This window comes from Vidua macroura, chromosome 5 (assembly GCF_024509145.1).
Source record: "Vidua macroura isolate BioBank_ID:100142 chromosome 5, ASM2450914v1, whole genome shotgun sequence".
Lineage (NCBI taxonomy): Eukaryota > Metazoa > Chordata > Aves > Passeriformes > Viduidae > Vidua > Vidua macroura.
In genome coordinates this window covers 67988229-68002457 of record NC_071575.1, presented here as the reverse complement: position 1 = coordinate 68002457, position 14229 = coordinate 67988229, and the positions used below count along the sequence as shown (strand labels likewise).

Sequence of the window (14229 nt, the reverse complement as noted above, 5' to 3'; positions counted from 1 at the left end):
TGGGGTTTTTTTGGTTTTTTTGGTTTTTTTTTGTTTTTTTTGTTTTTTTGTTTTTTTTTTTGCAGCTATGTAGTTGGGTTCATGCTTCAGGGACCTATTTTTAGAGTTACAGCAAAAATCAGACCTTGCAGCAGAGATGAGTTTGCAACAGACCAAAGGCCAGATGGTTATTTCTAATGCTGGTTTTATTCTTAGCCTTACATAGTGATGCTCCTCATGTCTGGAGCACATAAAAATGAGATATTGATGACTTTCAGACTCTAAAACCCTTCTGTTTGTCTAGAATGCAATTATATAAGTGGCAGTAAGTGATGCCTGAATGAGATTAATATAGGCTGCTTTGCTCCTCACTGCTACAGGTAGGAATGAGAAGATCTAGGGAATGACTATTGAAAGTATTAACCAATTAAGGTGGGTAGTAAAAAGTGGAGACTGACTGGATTTTTTTCTTTAACTTCATGATAATTTGAAGAAATGAGTAGCTGCATTATATAAACCATCAGATGTGATGATGCATTACATATATAATTCTTATTTCGCTTAAGAGCAGCTTCAAAAGATCCAGTGTTCCTTCTCAATCTGATTATAAGCAAATGGAGAATATTTAATGTTTCAAGTCTCAGTTTACAGTCTAAAGGTTTACATCCATCTAACTTAATAAAATTAAAAATAGAGTTTTTGCAACTTAAAAGCAATTTAATATACAAAATGACAATAGTGTACATGTAGAGGTTCAGCCTCCACTGAGAGGTCATGTCTCTGTACTGGTTGGGTTTGGGGCAGAATCTGTTCACAGTTTTACATCTCTATAAATTAACAGTGACTTCATTAGTGCCACTATACCTAGTCTGTGTAATTCAAGTAAGAACTGAGACCCTGGAGGTTGAAAAGCACAATGACGAATTGCAATAACTGTGAAGCCAATCACTGCATAATTTCCCTTAGGTTCCATTGGTAGTGAAGTATCTGGATACCTGGATAAACTCTGAATAGTTGGAGGAATATAAATTCTGTGGGTTGAGTTGAGGAACTGAGTTTTCAGGAAAGGAATGTTGGTTTGGGTTCTTTGTTTGTTTGGTTTTTTTACCACAGAATAGTTTGTGTTGAAGGAACCTTAAAGATCATCTAGTTCCCACCCCCCTGCCATGGCCAGGGACACCTTCCACTATCCCAGGTTGCTCCAAGCCCCGCCAAACCTGGCCTTCAACACTTCCAAGGATGGTGTATTTACAGATTCTCTGGGAAACCAGTGCCAGTGTCTCAACACCCTCACAGGAAAGAATTTCTTCCTAATATCTAATCTAAACCTGCCCTCTGTCAGTTTGAAGCCATTGCCCCTTGTGCTGTCACTTCATGCCCTTATAAAAAGCCCTTCTCCACCTCTCTTACAAGCCCATTTTTGGTACTGGAAGGTGCCATAACGTCTCCCAGAGCCTTCTCCTCTCCAGACTCAAGAATTCCAATTGTCTCAGCCTTTCTTCATAGGAGAGGTGCTCCAGCATTGTGATCTTCATGGACTCCTCTGGACTTGTCCTTTTTGAGAGCATGAGATGTGTCCTTCTTCCAGGGCCCAGACCCTACCAGAGTAGAGGGGCAGGATCACCTCCCTCAACGTGCTGGCCAAGTTTCTCTTGATTCAGCCCAGGACACATTTGGCTTTCTGGGATGTGAGCACACCTTGCTGGGTCATGTTGAGCTTTGTGCCCCCCAACACTTCCAAATTCTTCTCCCCAGGGCTGCTCTCAATCCATTCTCTGCCCAGCCTGCACTTGTGCTTGGGATTGCCCCAACCCATGTGCACTTGGCCTTGTTGAACTTCATGAGGTTTTCACAGTTCCATCCCTCAAGACTGTCCAGGTCCCTCTGGATGACATCCCTTCCCTCCAGGATGTCGACTGCATGACACAGCTCAGTGTTGGTGGCAAACTTGCTGAGGTTGCACTCAATCCACTGTCTGTGCTGCCAACAAAAATGTTAAAGTGTGCCCATTGATGTGTGATAGCCCATTCACTACAAAGTAAACCATACCAGGGGAAAAAGACTTGCACCTTTCTTGAAAGTATAGTATTAAAACATATTGAACTTAAATAAGTCCATTGAATTTCATTGTGGAAGGATCACTTGAAAAGTTAGCTAAACTGACACTAACAGTGTTCTGGGAAATGAAGCAACAGAACAAAATTCTGATCTTATTTATACTGATATAATTAAGGAAGATTGTAGGCTCTTTGGTCTTTAAGGTGCATGAGGAGGGAAAATGGGGGCTACAATAATAAAACTAATATACCAAAGAAAATCACTGACACTGCTGTAAAGCTGCTTTATGGGTAACAGTAAAGCTGCTCAACACATAAAGCATCCATAACACATTTTTCTCAGGAGTTTGTTCACATAATACACACATGAATGTGGGAATGAGAAAGTTGATTATCTTCTACATTAAAGTCTTTTTTATGTCTCTCTGGAATATAAAGCAGCTGTAGGAAAGAATTTACACCTATATTCAGCTCCCTGCTCATAATGTCTGGAACATAGAGGTGATATGTGTGTGAGTGAGTGGGAACAATGCCTATATATATATTTCAGTGCCAAATAGGGTTTTCTGCTTTGCAGTGCTCATAGGGAAGCTTGAGCACAGGACTTTGCTTGAGCACAGGACTCTGACAAGCTCCCAAATTGTGCTGGTGCCCTTTCTAGGAGTGGGTTTATTCAAGGCAACATGAAATAACATCTGCTAACCTTGTCCTTACTGCAGACAAAGAGGGGATGGTGGCCTCTCTTTCTCTGCAAAGAGGAATCTGGGGTGTTGAGCTAGCAGCTGCTCCTGCCATAGGTACATCTGAGGATGGTGCGGGGGAAGGATTCAGATTTTAGGCCAGACAACGTGGATGCGGCAAAATATCTGCTGTGAGCACTTGTGTGCACCGTGTAGGACAGCTGGTGTCACTGCTCCTGGTTTGCTTTCGTGCCTCTTGGGGCTCTATGGAAAATCCCCTCTATTATGTTGCAACAAAATAGATCAGTCTGTGTCTGCAGCTCCTCTACACAGAGCAGCACTGACAGCCATCCTTAACTTCTCTAGCACCAGTAAAGCTGCTATTTCTCTTTCACTAGAACATAAAAAGTTAAAAAAAAAACAACAAAAAAGCCACAAACTTTTTAAAAGTGTGGCAACTGTGCACATAGCTCCTTTTGAAACTTTTGAAATGCCCAATATTTCAGAAGTATCCACTAATTAGAGCTGCCAATTGCAGCCCTAATTTTTCAGATTTTTCAGATCTTCTGAGGGATTGATGCTTTCATTGATCGTTAAGAGGAGTGGACAGTAAGAGCATCATAAAATCTGTGAGACAGGCAGATGAATGTTGATACACCAGAGGGAGAGTGTGGAAAGACAATGCTTTGTTTGATATTACTAATTGTTTTGTTTTGGCAATTAAGTATTTTTTGAAGCAAGTGCCTGATTTGGTGAAAGATGAAAGGAGGGATTAAGTGTGACCCACTGAAACTTTTTTCTAGCCCTAGCTGCTTATTATGAAATTAGATCTTGTTTCAAAGTAAAACACACAGACTTGGTGGTATGGAAACTATCAATTATCTGTATATACAGAGAAATCCCTTTCTGTAAGATGTCATCTTCTTATGTGACAGTCTTCTAAATAAATTCTTTTGAATGTTTTAATTATTTGGTGGTGTTTTGAAAAATACCAATGGAAAGCAAAATAAATCGATTGTGATGGAAAACAATTGGAAATATTGTTTATTCTTTTATTTCCCCAAAATAATTACAGAACCAGTTCTTTTAGCCATTTTAAAATACTGCTGCTGGTTTGCTCAAGAGAATTATAATCCTCTGTCAAGAAATGCTTGAAACCATTATGAAATATTAATTTTAGTGCCTTTTTGTTATAATAATAATATAATAATAATAATAATAATAATAATAATAATAATAATAATAATAATGTGTTATTTGCTTCATTTTCTCCCCCAGCTGAGGAGCAAATACTCTGAAGTTAGGAGGTAGACACAAATTCCAGCAGGAGAGTGTTTGTGTTACTGTGATTATCAGATACACAGACACTTTATGGAATGACCTGAAGAACACGCTGTAGTATTTTGGGCACCTTTAATCCAGACCTTTTCTGCACCAAATGTCTCCTTGAAATACAACCTGACATACCTCCAAAGAGTTGGGACTTAATTTTCCACACAAAACAAAAATCAATGAAAAAAAAATAGACCTTACAAACTATTTACTTTAAAGGAATGATGGGGCTTCCAAAATAATTAAATCAGTTTATAAAATGCACAAGAAGAAAAACAAAGACCTAGGATGCCTGAAATTTTGTATGTGTTTTTAGGAACATGAATGGATTTTATAGAGGATTCATCCAGGCTGCTGTAACTCCTTCCACAAGGCTGATCCTTGCCACAGCCAGTCACCAGCTCCATCTCTGTGGCTTTGTAGATGATCTTTCTCTGTAGCTGCAGCTCTCAATGTAAAAAAGGAGCAGCAGAAAAGGACACACAAAAGGAAGCAAAAAAAGAAAAAAAAAAAGAGAAGAAGAGAACAGGGCTCTTAACGGTACAGCTTGATTTGATGTTTTGCCTGAATCTTCACAAGTGTAAATATTTGACTGCATTTTTGGCGCTTTTTTTTTATTCCCCTTCAGGTAGAGTATTTGTTTACACAGCATAACATTTCCTCCTTCCTCTCTTCTGTTCTTTCACTTCACGAGTGAAAATCTGCAGCTTTTTTGGCAAGGGTTTAAAGACAATAACAGTAGTGAGTGTGAATGCTGCTTTGTCTTGAAATTGTATAAATCACTGTCCTTTTACTAAAGGCTTCCACGGGAAGGAACATTTGAACCTTGACCCATTCTTTTGCAGCCTAATGCCAGCAAGACCTCACATGGACCTGGAAAGCTTGGTTAACAAAACCATCAGATTTTTAATGTGAACATCCAAGTTTCAAATCCTTGCCCAGGTGAGACCTTCCTTACAAAGAGGAGGGCAATTTGGCAGCTAATGCTGGAAGTCTTGCTTGACTACTGTCTATTTCATTAATCTTAATGAATGATGGGAGCATATACACCAAGAATATTGCCCTTGTTTACATGAGAAAAATAACACATGAGAGTTCTATTCCCAAGGGGGAAAAAAAAAATGTATGCCCCTACTTCTAGGAATCACATTAATCATTTAATCTTTCATCCAGCCACCATTGCCTCCAGCATGTGTTGCCTCCTACTACGTGCATGTGGTAGGATTGTTCAGGTTCAGGGGAGTTTACCTTCTCTTTGGAGGTTTGTGTTGTTTGTTTAGCAGGCAGCAACAAAAAACTACACATATGTTCTTTCAGATGTGTAGATGTAGAGATATTTGGTTATAAAGCTTATCTGGTTCTATATGATCATTGATTTTAAATGCCATAAAAGAAAAAAAAAACAAAACCAACAACTCTAAATTAGCCTTAAAAATCCATAAACAAAAGCATGTGTTGTCATTTGGGAGGTTCATACCCCATTTCTGGGATCTTGCACAACAGAATAGTCACAAAGAAGATTTAACACTGAAACATCTCTGACATTAAAAATCTCCCTCTTTCGAGTGATTTTACTGAAGTGAAGTATATAGCTGTAAGATTTAGGAGTAGCTTAATTTAAGAATATTGAAACCTGATGATTGAGTGAAACAGCTTTTCCTAACGAGTACCTTGCTCCCAAGGTACAGAAGATGACTTGCAATTTTTTTTCTTAATGAAAATGGAATAGAAGGAATTAGGTTTCACAGACCTGTTTCAGAAGTGCTAATGCAAGAAGCAAATCAGTAATGAAAGTACAATTTTTTTTTTGTCATGTAAAGGAAAGTTGCTGAACCTGTAATAACTGACAAGGGCCGATTTTCACATTACTAACAATTTTCTCTGTGTGTTTTATTATGAAATTATTGGACACTTAAATACCATAATAAAATTATCAGGTTTGAAAGACCAGCATGGGATAGTGTGGAAGATGTCATGCTGTCATCTGTGCCATTTCCCATTGAAAAGGTTCAATCTTATTTATTTTGACTTATGAGTTAGGAAAGAACATCTTTTCTAGAAAAGCGTGCAAGCACCTCACAATTAGTTGTTCACACCTGTGGCTTCTCCAGGACAGAGGGTCAGCTAGGTTGATGTTTTTTCTGTCTTAAATTGGTCATGTTGCTTGACTTATGGGATAAAAAATGATTCAAGACTGTAATATTCTTTTAAATCACACAAGGCAGGAAAAACCCACTCATTTGTCTGGAAGCAGATAGAAGACTGTAGTAGAGCAATTGAAAAAAGTGGAAATCATTTGGGGATGGACTTTGTGGCATATAAAAATATTTCCTTGATGAGTTCCTAAACTCTAGACATTCTGAATGCTATTAGGAACTTTTAAGCTATATTTAGCTTTGTGTCCATGAGGTCATTTATGAAATGCTGTTCTCTGTCTGTGGAGAAGGGAATCCTCAAAAACCAGATTCAATGTCTCCTTGGGTTTTCATACTGAGCTAATCCTCTGGAAATTTCATTCTCCCTTCAGTTCAGCTGTTTTGGTCTTTGGGAATGATTTCATACCGTTTGAAGTAATGAATCCAGCTTCTGTGATACTGACATACTCAATACTGCATGATTTTATGTAAGTGCTTCCTGGGAAGTAGTATGTAGCTAGACTGAAATATGGACAATGTGGGTTCCCATTAGCTGAAATACCTAAAGAAATTGTTATATTTAGAATTTTGTTCACTTATGCTTAATAGAGCTCCACTTTAAGTTAGGGAAAATTGGTTTCATTTTCTTGCTACCATTAATAGCTATTAGAGTTGAAAATAAGGCTTTAAACATATCATTAAGGTACACTTAAGTAACTTGCAACTGACAATTAACTCAGCATGGTAATACATTATCATAACATTTTTCTTTGATAGGTTTGTCTCTTAAAAGATGAGGAAAGACAAAGGATGGTTTTGTAAGATCCTTGATGATTTTTTTTTTCCTATTTTAATATAACCTACATTCTGTTATTTTATCAGTGAAATGTGTTCCCTCATATATATTCAGAAAACATTTATTTGGTGCTTCTTAGAAAGGTAGAATCATAGAATGGTTTGTTGTTGTAGAGGACTTTAAAGATCATCCAGTTAGTTCCCAACCCCCTGCCATGGGCAAGGACATCTTCCACCAAACCAGGCTGCTGAAAGCTGGTTTGATGGTAGGCAGTTGTAACAGACTCTGTTCAGGGGGTGTCTGGGTTTTGTTGCTTTGTTTCTGTGGGTACAGTGCTCAAGTGGGACAGATGCAGAAAAGAATTTGCTACACACTTCACGGATCTTAAAATTTGGGAGATTACTTCAATAACCAAAGAATACAAATACAGGCAGAATTCAGACCCACATTCAAGCATGGTTTGCTTTCAGGTTTTAATCCTCTTCAGCAGAAAGCATGATGAGTTCTAGGAAAAAAATCTGATTACCGACATCTCAGCATAACATGCCAAGTGTTTTCCCTTTTCAAGACAATAGTAAAAATCCAGCACTGCACTCAAACTGGGAGCACTGTTTGTGCTGATTTTAAAGAATGGAGTTAATGGTGAGTGAGTGAGCGTGGAGCTCCTCAGCACAGGGACCAAGGACTGCCACCTCCCAAAGCCGAGCTGGAATGTCACGGTGACAGCAGCGACTTCAGTGACATCCTCCACTCCTTGCAGAGCCAATGGGCATTGACCTTATCCTGTCAAAGTATGTAAAAGGAGATGTGGGCAGCACTGGCTTTATGAAAACTGGGCACGTTTATCCAGGACGTTTCACCGCATTACCACAGAGTCACTTGTAGAAGTGCAGCTCAAGTAGCTGCTGCGTGGTAAGTTTTTTGCAGTGAAGCTAGAAATGCAACACAGGCAACAGTAGTGTGAGTGAATGTTTTTGCAAATGCTCTAAAAGCAAACCCACCAGTGCCAGGAATACAAAATCCCATCAGTTCTGTGGCCCAAATCTCCTCTCCTGCTTTCTTGCAAATCCACTCTTGAACATATTGGTTTGAAAATTGCACATCTTAGGGCTCTGCAGCCTGGCAGTCTGAGCAGTTTGTTTTGTTTTGAAAACTTTTGCCATGCTTAACTCTGCAGAACTTAAAGAAATCAGACTAGTTGCATGCATTCTCCTGCAGCTGTTAGTAGCACAGCATCCAAGCATAGTATTTCCTAGCTCACTCTCCTCCCTTTGCTCCTCAATAATTTCTTGAATATTCCTTCATAATAACCTTATCCAAACCATAAATATGAAAGTCAAATAAGCCCAAAGGAGATTTATCATCCTCTGACTCCGCACTCCTTTTATGATTAATAATGACATTGATTCCTTTGGAAATGAAACAAAAATTAATTTAAAGGTTCTGATTGGTTTTAGTATTAGGTAAACTTAACATATTGAATGAGCGTAAAACAATTATCAGTCTTATTAACAAAATTAGCTACAGCAAATTTACCAGAAGGAAACTGTTGCTATTTAGCTCCCTAATTATGTCACTATTCTTTGTGACCAAATGATATAATGAAAATAATTTGATCTACTGGTGCTGCATAGAGAATTTTCTAGGAGCAGCTGAATATCATAATCTGTTTTGAACCTATGTTTTCCTACCCTTCTTCTGTTTCAGAAAGTAGAGGTCAAGGGCTTCAAAGAACTTTTCAATGAAGTGAAGTTGAACTGTACTAAGCAGAATATGGAATAGATTATTTTACTATTATGAAATGGTAGATAACCCTTTTCTTGAGGCCAGAACCCTTTGACTTCTTGAAGTGATGTATGGTGTATGAATTTCAGACTCTGGAAAAGCATAGGATGTCTTTTATCCTGCCTGGAACTAAGGCCAAGGATTGGATTTTCCATGCTGTGCTGTTGTCTGCCTATTTCCTTGCGCTGTGCCTCAATCCAAGCACACAAACTTGGCAAGCTTTTCTTTCCAGCCCTGAGAGCTGATAAATCAGAGTTGGATGCCCTCTAGACACAGGCATTTCAGCCCAGGGGGACAGTCACCTGGCCAACCTTGAAGGCCACACAAGCATTGGTTATACACAGAACTTGGGGTGCCAGCTCTCATCTATTCTGTGTGAGTATCCTGTGCTCATGGGTTAGAAGTGCAGTGGGGTAGAAGCAATGAGAGCTGATGAAGCTGATAAGAGAAGTCAGACGTGATCTCAGAAAACTTCTTGCAAAATGTCTCTACTGGCACTCCTGTACTTCCACCTCAGCAAGCATTTAGGTGGTGGGGTCTCCAAGCATTTCTGTCCTACCAGATCTGTCTACCCTCCCTGGCTTCATCCTGACTGGTCAGGATACCACCCTCTCTGTGTGTGTGTTCTCATTTCTTCCCCTTGCCATCTGCCATCCCTGAATTGCCATCAGTGGGCAACTTGGTCCAGGCACATTTCCTACCCATACAGCTGTCCCCATTTCTAAGTGGAATCTTTCCCTCTCTCCTTCCCAGTCTAGCTTTATGAACTGGAAAAAGGAGGTTAATACACTGTGGTACAGTAGAAACCTGCAGCATGAGAGTGATCTGCATATTGTAAAACTGCCTTAAATTGTAACAATGATCTTCAATATGATCGACTCCAATATTAAACTACACAGAAGTGAACGGGAAAGCTGCTGTGGAATTGAAACCCCTCAAGTACATGCCCTGGCTGCTTGCTTAATGCTTGTGAAGATGCTCTGATCTACACAACTTATTTTCTTGCCTACACTCCGACTTTACATGTTTATGGTTTGTGTCCTCTGGGAAATATTTTTATTTTTGTTTCATTATTTAAAGCAAGCCTAATATTAATGACAGGGCTGTTGTGCATTAAGGCACTGTGCTACCAATACACATCAGCCCATAACTTTTGGTGAGGCTTTCCACATAATTTATGTCCAAAAGAGAGTATGCTGACACAAAATCAAGGATTTAACCATGTTTACTGCTGCTTGTGATAATTAGATCATTTCATACTGGAACTACTAAGCAACTGAAGTAAGGTGGGCCTCTGATTAATTGTTAAATTTATAGTCATCTCTTAAATAATCAAACATGAAGAATTTGAAATATGTTTTGTAGTTTGTTCTTTATATAGCATAATCTGAAAACCCAGATGCTCTACATAAGATACTTGGGTGCCATCAGATGGACCAGTGCAAGAACTGGCAAGCAAAAATCATGCCCTGATAGGTTTTGCCCACTCATCCTCTAATTGCTCAGTTTTATAAAATTTTCTATGGTATTTCTTGAAAGAGTTAGGCCACAGAAGAACTTCCAAACATCACAATTTTTTAATAGTTTCAACACTTCTAAACGTGACTGGAACAGAAAGGGCTTTAAATGAGAAATCAAATCCACACATGCTTCTATTAACCTCTGGTTTGGCATATTTTAAATCACTGCACACATTTCTATATTTTTTTTCTGCTCAGCCATGCTCTGGCATCTAGTTAAAAGCATGTAACAAGTCATATGGCTCAACTTCTCTAAGAAATAAGTATACAGGGGGTGTGGTTTCAATGTAAGAAAGATCTAGAAGACTGAACAGGCACCTAGTTCAAAGGCAGTAGGGAAAGATGACTTGAAGGGTAAAAACCAACAAACCATGTTCCATAAAATCTGTTGTTTTAGGTGGGAAGCAGAGGCATTTTTTCCTTACTGATGGATTATGGTAATATTATAAGAAACATAAAATCAGAGGCTTTAGATCCAGGAGAGCTAAAATGTACACCTTCTTGCCCACCTAAACTGTAGAAACACTCAGTCCTTTGCTTTGAAAGGCATTTTCCATCAGTCACTTGCTCCTGTTGCTCCTTCTCAAAGTTATTGAGCATTACAAATCAGAGGTGAGAAAGAGGTTCCTGTACAATCAAAGCATTAATTTTGGTCGCTCACTGTGACATTCCAAAGGGCTCTTTTGATTTCCTGATGTGATTTGCTCCCAAACTGGATAATACCTACTCTTCTTTCTGCACCTTTTCTAGCAGCTCTCCTTGTTTCCCTTTAGATATCCTGAAGCGACACGTGAGGGTGGTGGACTCTTGCTGAAGTTCCTCTCTTAGATGGGAATGTTTGTTGGGTTGTCCCTGAGATGACAAGAGGTGTAACCTTTCCCTAGACATCTTCCTGCTTAGTGTAGGGTGCTTTTTCTGAAAGATGGGTGTTTAGTGACAGGTACATACTGCACAGTTCAGAAATGGCATCCAAAATTAAGCCATCTGTAGAATATAATAGTGAACATTCATCTCCGAGTCTCATCAGAGCATGGGGGTTTAAGAGAAGCCATGACTTGGAGTTTGTGGGGGCTTAATATGTTTTCCTATTTTCACCCTTTGCTAGGAAAACAGAAACAGTTATTCCCCAAATCCAGATTCAGAAGGGATGGATCTTTTTTCAATGGGTCAGAGCCTACCATGCTTCAATCTTAACACACAAATTCCTTTATTCAAATCCAATTTTCTAGTCCCTGATGCGATGTGATTAAGAATAACAGAATTCCTGCATATGTTACTCCTGCACTTCGTTTTCTCAGTTGTATCTATGAGAGAAATGCTTTCAAATGCCAAAAATACGTAGCATTTCTGAAGCTGATTGTTATTAATATTGTTCTGTTTGGGTTTTTATAGCTGTAAACCTTTTTGAAGTGCCTAGCAAAAAGTGAGAGGAGCAGCTTTGGAGGGGGGAGACAACTTTGAAATCCACAGAGCAGGAGCTTTAATCTCCAGTTGTGACTGACATCAAACAAAAGTGCAAAAACTCCCTTTGTTCTTGAGCACAAAGGGTGTGTTTGTTGTTTGTTCAGGGTAAGTGAAAGGCCCCATGAAGTCCCACTGAAGATGTTTAATGAATCTGGCAGCCTCCACGCTGTCTCTTCTACAGAGTAATCCTAGAGACAGACCCATCACACATAATTTAACAGAGTGTGACACGACAATCTCTGCTCAGGACACACTTTGGAGAGGGAATATTTTTATTACTCAACAGCACAGACCCCTCAGGGTTGGTGCTGTGGGGCAGAGCCCTTGGTGGTGGTGGCCACACTTTCATCTCTAAATTGAGGAGTATTGCTCAGGTATTGCTTATTAAGCTTCTTTGAACTCACAGCTAAAATCAAGTGAATTGTACTCTCTTTAGTACAGGGGGCAGGGATTTTGGCAGCCTCAGCTTCTAACAGAAGTCAAAGTCAAGAATATCTAAGAAAGAAGGAGGCTTGCTACCAAAATCAGGTCAAACAGGGACATGGATATTAGGGAAGGAAGAGAGAAATTGTATTAAAATTGAAACAATAATGGAAAAGACTACAAAAAAAAAAATCAAGTGAATGAACATTCTTAGATGTCAGATCTATTAAGGTTTACCACATATATGTAATCTTTTATCAGTTTGTTCTACTTGATCATTCCTTGGATGAGTAGAACAGGAATAACCATGGTGTGTGTCTTTAACTTCCCCTGTTCTTTGCTATGATCTAATGTTTAGGGCCTTGGTATTGTGGAATCTGGGATGTTTACTGCCAGGTCTCATGTCCTGCTGCCAGGCTAAGGATGTTCTGTGTGCCTGGGAGCACGTGGAGCAGCTGGTGTGTGCTTTTATGGTCTGGGCATGTATTGCCCATGGATAGGACAGAGGGGGCTTAAATCCTCCTTAGATTTGAGTGTTCAGGTGGGTGCTTTCATCTTCTCCCAGTTAAATTAGTTTTCAGCCCTGCCTCATTCTGCATGGGGGCAATCCATTTTCACATTTCTGTGTCACCATTTCTTCTATAAAATAGGCATAACCTTGTATACCAACTTTGGAATAAACTATGGAGTGGAGTGTGACAACTCATGGCAGTGCCTGTGAAGAAGACACTGCTCTCTTGGAGGGTTCTTTTTTTTCCCTAGCTTCCTCATGACATCAATCAAATTTTATTTTTTATCCCCACTGCTGGATGTAAATGCAAAATGCATTTGTATTGCAGATGTCAGCCACTCCTGGGACTGCTGAGGGTCTAAGCACTATCTGCAATTGCATTTGATCCCCCTGCCAAATGCCAACCAGAGCCCCAGAACACCATCAAACCATCAAACATCTGATGACTGGAATTTAGACTTGGTACCAAAACAACCCTGACACCCTGGAACACAATTCACAGTCCCTTTCTAAGAGCTTCTCTGCCCAGCATCACTGTTTGAAATATTTCTTGTTCTCTCTTAAACTGCCAGAATATTGTAGGATCTATCTAAAATAGCAGTCCCTGTTTCCCTCCCTTCTTCCCCCACCCGTTATCAAATCAGACGTCCAAAATCAAGTGCCTGTGTGCTCTGCTGACAAGCACAAGGGGATTAGGGAGTGATGGGTTTAACAAAACTGGCTCAAGGTTTTGTAAAATGCAACTTGGAGCCTGAGCTCTGAACGAGCCATAAAATTCCTCCCATGAGGTACAAGTGAGGTTTCTACAAGACTGGATCAGAACTTAATAATGTTTTTTCCTAGGTTGTTTTTTTCCTTGCTTTCTAAAAGGTGCCAGAAAACCATCTGACTTTTTAAGATGCTGTAAGACTAACAATGGCTTAATGTAACCATTGTGTAAAAAAATCGCAAATATCTTTTACCACCATTAAAAAGAACTGATTTCTGGGCTGCATGCAAACCATTTGGGGCAATTAGCATGTAATTTAATTTGCATTAATCAGCAGAAGGTCAGCAAGAAATTAACTTTGGGTGTAGATTTTACATATAACAACATTTGAGAAGAAGGGAGGAACTGTTTCTACAGGGTGTTAATTTGGAGCTAAGTGCATTCAGCAAGTTTGGCGGGGCTTGGCCTTGCAGGAGAAAGATGAATGATGTAGATTTGAGAGCACTGAAAGCACAAAATGATGTGGCAATTTACCAAGCATTTAATGTTGCAATATATAAACACTTTAACAGACTTCTTGGCACTTGTAATGATCAGAGCACAGGTTTTGCTGAAGCACTGAGCACTCTGCTAGCACTGAAGGACTGAATGTGGCAGGGTCCCTCCCACAGGGCTGCGTGCACCAGCCATGGGTTGTGCCAAATGATTCAAGAACACAGCCAGATATCCCAAAAGCACAGATCTCTCTGCAGTTCTGCAGCATTTCCTTACTGGAAGGAATTTAGGCAAATTACTCATTTTCTTGTGTGCTCCTTCAGGCCTCCAGCCATTCCCTCTG

At 39.5% G+C, this 14229-nt stretch overlaps 1 protein-coding gene across 3 annotated transcripts in view; it reads left to right on the top strand.

The window, feature by feature from the left end:
• Nucleotides 1–14229, top strand: part of CELF2 (CUGBP Elav-like family member 2) — a 543341-nt gene that overhangs the window by 266989 nt on the left and 262123 nt on the right. The window lies entirely within an intron of this gene.